This window comes from Haemaphysalis longicornis, unplaced genomic scaffold (genome assembly GCF_048455015.1).
Source record: "Haemaphysalis longicornis isolate Haplotype H1 unplaced genomic scaffold, Haemaphysalis longicornis Haplotype H1 scaffold_6, whole genome shotgun sequence".
Lineage (NCBI taxonomy): Eukaryota > Metazoa > Arthropoda > Arachnida > Ixodida > Ixodidae > Haemaphysalis > Haemaphysalis longicornis.
The window spans coordinates 62312162-62319107 of NW_027526407.1; the positions used below are offsets into that span (position 1 = coordinate 62312162).

Here is a 6946-nt window from a genome sequence, read left to right on the forward strand (position 1 = left end):
TGCCTCCCGCAGAAGCCTAGGTTATTTAATACAAATCTGGTACTCGGGGGTATCCTTCACACCGACCACATAATGCTTCCCATGAGTAACTACAGTGAAAACCTCATCTATCCAAACCAAAATCTTACGAATTTCCCGATTTAACAAACAAATTTAGGTTCCCCCGCAAGTTCCTATACTGCTTAATGCTTTTGTGAACTCGAAATAACGAAAGAGATTCAGCGCCATTCCCAATTTAACGAAGTATTTCGAGAAACAGAGACACCTAAAGAGGGGGCAATATCAAATGTTTTTTGTGGGACAGGTGGTTAGTGCCGACCCCAACCACACGAGAGAAATCCCGCGCAGAAGGAATAGGCATGCGCCGTAGAGCACTCGGCAATCACGTCCAAATATTGCAAATTAAGCTACCTTTCTCACTTAAAAGAAAAATATGCAACCAATGCATACTGCCCGTGATGACATACCGAGCTGAAACTTGGCGCCTTACTGAACAACTGGCAAGAAAACATAGGTCGGCCCAACGGGCCATGGAACGAATAATGTTAGTAATAGGAATCAGGCAAAAGACACGAGCCACCTGGATCAGAGAACGAACTAGAGTTGACGATATTATGTTCAACTAAAGCAAACTAAATGGACTTGGTCTGGCCATGTAGTGAAGCGAACCGACAACCGGTGGAAAATTAGGGTAACAGAGTGGATGCCAAGAGATGGGTCTGGAAGAAGGGGAAGACCATTAATCCGATGCAGGGATGAAATAGGTGAGTTCGGTGGCAAACAGTGCAATCGAGCGGCACAGGGCCGGAGCGGTTGGAGGTCAATGCCAGAGGCCTTCGTCCCATAGAGTTTCATACTAATATACACTATGCTTCGTCCTACGGCGGACCTGAGTAGGCTGTTGATGATGATGATGTTGACGACTCGCCAGAATACCGTGAAGAATATTTCGCTGCATAATAAAAAAACGAGGGTTTCTTTGCTGCCTGGCGAGATACGAGCGAGCCAGTTTCAAGTAAAAAAAGAACAAGTTGGTTTCTTCCTAGGTAGTATTTAAAGATGCGAAGGGAAAGGGTAAACAGACGAGATGTTCACAGAGCATGCGCGAAGAAAAGTTCAGACATCGCACGTGTCGCGATCGGTCAAGATTACACTGCCGATACAACGAGGCTCGAAGTTTCTTTCGGCGCACAAGACGGGTCCGACGATGCTGGCGACCGAGACACTGCACGATCTCCTGCGCCCGCTCCAGTCCACAGTGTAAAACACTGCTTCACTTTGACGGCAGATACAAGAAGCGAAAGAAAAGAAATAAAATGATGCCCTTAAAGAAGGCAGTCATATTGACGGGTCATTAGTATTTCATATTGACGAAGACACGTCAGAATGACGCCCGTCTGCATAACGAAATGGCCAAATCCCTTTTTTTTTTTTTTTGATGGCTGACTTGTATTTCAGGATGGCGATAAGACGTCAAAACGACCAAAAGAATTGGCTCCAATCGACGCGGTGAAGGTGGTTGGACTGGGAAACTGTAAATGACACCGACCACGGTTACCCATGCGACGTCACTTGAATTCACACGCTCGGCTCTACAAAGAGTGAAACCAGAGAATCTTCCAGCCGTTAACTGGGATTCGTGGGAGCCGGTTCCCAACGCAGCAGCGTCGGCCACGGCAGGGTTAGAGCGGCGGACGCCACCGTGTAGCACTGCCGTGCGTCGGCAGAAAGAAAACGGAGAGGAGCGTATTTCGAATGGTGAGACAGCAGAACTTAGCCATTTCAATGTGCTAGCTCGGGGCTACACCACCGCGCGACACAAGCGCAGGCACCGAAACAATTGGGCATGGGAGTTTAGTGATGCGCATATATACCGATTTGAACTACTTAGTTTAATAAGTTTGAAAATTGAGAGAAAGCTGAGGGAACATTTATAATCGCTATTTTCCAGAACTGGATGCTTATTTCGCTTTTTGTAATACCCGTAAAAGCACAACTAAATTGGTATTCGCCAGTTTAGAAAACGAAGTCCCAATCTTGGCAAACAGCGCGCAAAAGGCAGCGTTTCTTTAGCGGCGAAATGTCTTTAAGTGGTCTCTAGATTTTGTTTTCCCGCCCTGCAAACCAGTACTTGACGTATCTTTGCCGTACGACTGCATAATTATGTTGGGTCCGGTTTACTCAGGAGGTGCAGTTGAACAAGTTAATCCTGCCGTTCGAAGGAAGCGTGCAATGGACATGAAGCTGTGCCAATACAGGTGCAAAACAACCGTCGCTAATGCAGACGACAAAGCCGACGGAATTGATCCCGCCGGCACGCCCGCCATGGTGAGCATGCTCCGGGAGCGGGGAACGCTGGGTAATAGCGCTCATTCACCGCGCTCCCTACACTGAGCTCCGCGAGTGAGGGACCTGAAGGGTCCGTCGGAGAGAGGGAAGTCGGTGCTCCTCTCTGCCTTATCCCGTGGTCGCCTCCAAAAAGCGCCGTCCCTCTCCTCAGCAACTTTGAGAATTTCTTATGGCGCACGCCACGACGAAACCGTTGGCTGGTAGAAGTAGAAATCTCTGCTTTAGAAAAATGATAAGTTGTGTTCAGTGATTTTCTGTATTAAGACTGTCGGTGGTGTCACTCTATTATCAACGTTTAGTTTGCAGCAAATAAATATGGGAAGGTCATATAGCATCCATAGCATCCTCCGCTGCCATAGCATCCTCCGAAGATTTCTTAATCCAGAAAACGTCAATTAAATATGCTGAGTGGTCCGTAAATATTGTAGTTAAAGTAATTAGTTACTTAGATCATATACATTACATAATATTTTGGCATCACTAGACCATGTTTCTGTTTACAGGGAGGCATCAAAAGGGGGCTCTAAGTGATCAAAGAACAGGTAAGGGGTAATTCTTCATTCTTTACTGTCCTTGCATTCAGACGCAGTGCTTTAAATAACTTGCAGAAGCTTTACGGATGTCGGTTTTAAAATCGTCGGGAAGCACATGAAGTGCATTATTTCCACACGCCATGGTTGCTGGAATAGAACGAACTGTGTAGCAGAGCAGTGACGTCCCTCCACGCTGTCGAGATGACTTTCATTATGAATGCGAATGGCCTTATCGCCTTCTGCCTTCCTTACAAACAAGCCTCCGTCCTTCTGCCGCACGAAGCGATAAACAATCGCATTAGCTTTAGTTCACGCCTACTAAAGTAATCGCCTAAACATTGTCAGCAGTCAAGTTGTCAAAAAAAAACGATGTCCTTTCACCTAACTATCCAGGCTAGAACGCGCTTCCATGTATTTCTTTTTCAACAGCTAGGAAGCAAATCCTGCGACTAAGATTAGGCACGTTATTAGCCGTTGCTGGTAAATGGTGCAGTCCCTCAAGATCACTTTCAAGAAGCTCGTGAAGCGCCAGCTCTGGCGCCAAATCGTTTAGCTCTTGTAGCAAGTTTTCGTTCACCTCATTCGGCAGAGCATAAATTTTTATGTTCTGGCGGATGCTGTATTGCTCGATGTCAGTTGGCTGCATCTGAACCTGTTTCACTGACGGGGAAGTGCTAGTTTCGATGCCTGCAACTTTCGTTTTGTGCGTCGCAATATGTTTAGTGTTGCTTCAGGGTGTGCAAGAACACTGTCATACTGCTCTGAAAGGTGTCGCACCAAATTTTCAATATCAGTGATTTTAATTGTTAGCTCCGAAAGGGCATAAACTTTTGCAACGAGCGGTACAAACTGTGTCATCTGGTCATTAAGATGTTTCAGTTTATTGCAATGCTCGCGTGACCACGCTGACGTCCGATTTTTGTTTTAGCCGATTCACATGTTGAGCATTTCCAAGCCGTCTATAAACTATTACATTTGCTACGGCACGTAGATGATACTCCCGAGCATTTTCTACATCATAGGCATATTCACAGTCCAAACCTCTGACAAACATGCCGTCCTCGGGTACACATTTATGACAAGAGAGTCATTCCATCTTAGTACTCGTAGCAGGATGAATAAGCAAGCAGATTTTTCAGTTGCACATACAGCGGCGGCAGCAGCAACGCCGACAAAAATACGCGGCACTGCGGTAACTAAAGGGAGAATCACCAACGTGCGGTTTTTAAAAGAGAGCACTTTGAAGAACTTACATTACAGCCGCCCCCACCGCTGCGTGCCAAATGCCGGACGATTCGAAGATCCTCCGCACATGAGCCCTGCTTCGTTCGATAACGCAGCCGCAGTCGCAGTAGCAGGTGGGCCACGTTGTAGACGGCTTGAGAGTTGTTTCCAGTTGTCTTATCTCCGCGTTCCTGGACTATTAACCGACATGTGGCTGCTTGTGCGTTTGGTGATGTGTGTTTTATCTTTCCTTGTTGATTGCCCACGTGCCGATAAGTGGTAGTATATATGCTGTGGTCAATAAACTCAGTTTGCTAGTCTGCGCTGTTTTGTGTTTCCTTCCCTCAGTCCCGTCTTGTTAGCGCATTTTTTCAATTATGTCAAGAGACCAACTAGCCCCCCAGATAGCTTTGATGAGTCTTATCTCCGGCGCGTATGCAGCAGTAAGGGAAGGCAGCACGGCGAAGGAACGGATTTTTTTATTTTGATTGTGGTGTTTAACGCCCCGACGCTTCACAGGCGATGAAGCGCGCCGTAGTGGAGGCCTCGGGATTAATTTTGACCACCTCGGAATCTTTACCGTGCTCCGAAATGTCGTACACACGGGCGTTTTTGCTTTTCGCTGCCATCACCAAAGCGGCCGCCGCGGCCGGGAATTGAGCCCGCGTCCTTGTGCTCAGCGGCGCAACACCTTAGCCACTGAGCCCCCGCGGCAGGCCGAACGAACGCAACCTTCGGTTTTTAAAAGACAGCACTTGGCAGAACTTCCATTCCAACCGTAGCCACCACAGCGTGCAAAAACAAATTAAGTCGGTTACTTACACCCTACCAACGACGTCTCGATAGCTCTAGTTCATGGTGGACAAGACGCTGTTGCTTGCAGCTTGAAAAACGTCCAACTAGCACTCAGCTCGATGAACATTCATAAACAAATGAAAACCGGAAACATAGATATAGACCAGAACACACAAATAGCGCGATTCCTTTCCATTTTCGTCAAATTTACATATGGCTTTATTACAGTAAGAAACTCTGGATATGTAGCGCCCAAAATATATCAACATGGCGCCATTACGTAACCTCCACGAAAAGCATTTCATGTTTTGCATGGTCTGGTAAACATTTTCGTATTCGCATTGCATTTGTTCATGACTGTACAGTGAGCTTTACGGTGGTGCCGTGTAGTTCGGCTTGATAAAACGCTAACCGCACCGCCAATCTGAGTACAAGAAAAACAACAGACCCAATCAGGTGGACATGCCGGTGATAACAGCTGCCGTCAGAAGCTCACGGGCGCTTGACAAAATCTTATTCAGGGGCGACATTAACACAACTAATTCAAACATTCACAAACACTTAGTGGGAGTAGACGGTGACGATGACAGCTGCCGTCGGAAGCTCTCGGCTGATTCATCAATTCCAGCTAGGAGCGACGTCAACATACCTAGTTGTATAAACAGTCCTCGGTGTGCAATTGCAGTTTAATGCCCTCGCAATCACAACTCATGGGAAATAGGTGTCCTCTGAGTTTTTTGCTCTTGTGTGCTTGTGGGGTCCCTTACCTCGTACAGAAAGCGCTTTAAAATATTTGCGACATTCCAGCACCCTTAGGGATTTCTGTTTTGTTAGCATAGATGGCCTTTTTATTCTTACCATTACTGACGGCGAAATATGCGAGTACTGAAAGGACATGTATAGGACTGGCATTGTCCACCGTCTTTCGCTGCTGCCAAGTTTAAGGTCGAGGTGTGCGACGGCTTGTGCTATGGCATGCTTCCACAGGAGCGACCATCCTCAATGCCCGAGTATAATTAGATTCTGCTGGTGTAAGGTTCGAGCGCGGAGGTCAATGTACCGCAGCGCCACCCTCCTTTCCTCGGCGCACATCCGACGAGCAGCCGCCGCCAAAGGTCGCCTGTACGCAAGGTGCGCGTGTGAACAGGCAGAGCGGCGCACGGACAAACCCCTTTGGCGGGGTGCGAGTGCAGACGTCGCCATACAGCGTGCACCTATCGCGACGCGGATTGGGGAAATCGTTATCCTCCCAAGGGGGCCGCTGGCAATTCGGCCGACGGATGCAGGGGGCCCTTAGTGTGGTCCTGTTCTCTGAAGTAAATGCTTGTTCTCTCTCTCCCTGGAATAGATGAATTGGGGAATGACACACCAAGGATAATATTCAGTGCTGAAAGGGATGTCGTAAGCACCAGTTGCAGAAAAATATAGGAAATATAGGAAATATAGCCTACGACTGATTTCTGCTGCAGCATTCGTTCCGTTCACGGGTAGGTGTTTTGGTTCCTGGAGCCTTTTCTTACGGCTAAGGGGGAAGCACATCAGAATGAAAAATCCAGCTCATCCGTCTAGTATACATGAAATTTTGCGAGTGAATATTTCTGCAATAACCGCACAAAAGTGGTCTAACGCATTTCAACTAGCACGGAATTTAAATTCATTTCGGAGAGGACTGCTTCGTCAAGTTCATAGCAGACACATTAGCAATTTTTTGGTTTAAAGCATAGACCGGAGAGTTTGTTGCTGGGCTAGTTGGTGCACATTCAGTTTAAAAGAAACCAGCTGAACATAGAAACCAAGGACTTTGTTTCTATGTTCAGCTGGTTTCTTCTAAAATCATAGACCGGAGGCGCAGTAGCGCAATGTGTGACAAGTTTAGCATCGCCGATATCATGTCGAGCCCGGATTACCACTGCTCACTGACATTAGTAGGATTAACGGTGGAAAAAGGCGCTCATCTGATATACGAAAATTTTGTTGAGGCCCATCACCATGGCATGATAACAAAAACTGTGGTCTGCAGAGCCCTGTTTTCTCCACAAGTGTGA

At 47.1% G+C, this 6946-nt stretch overlaps 1 protein-coding gene across 2 annotated transcripts in view; it reads right to left on the reverse strand.

The window, feature by feature from the left end:
• The window catches only part of LOC144142809 (cytochrome P450 3A6-like), a 50342-nt gene extending 46052 nt beyond the window's left edge, over positions 1 to 4290 (reverse strand). The window contains exon 1 of one of the 2 annotated variants that reach the window (XM_077674581.1): positions 4136 to 4290. The gene's annotated coding sequence lies outside the window, so the exon portion shown is untranslated. The remainder of the gene's footprint in view (positions 1 to 4135) is intronic. The other variant, XM_077674580.1, reaches the window with a different exon arrangement.
• Between the last annotated feature and the right edge of the window lie 2656 nt (positions 4291 to 6946).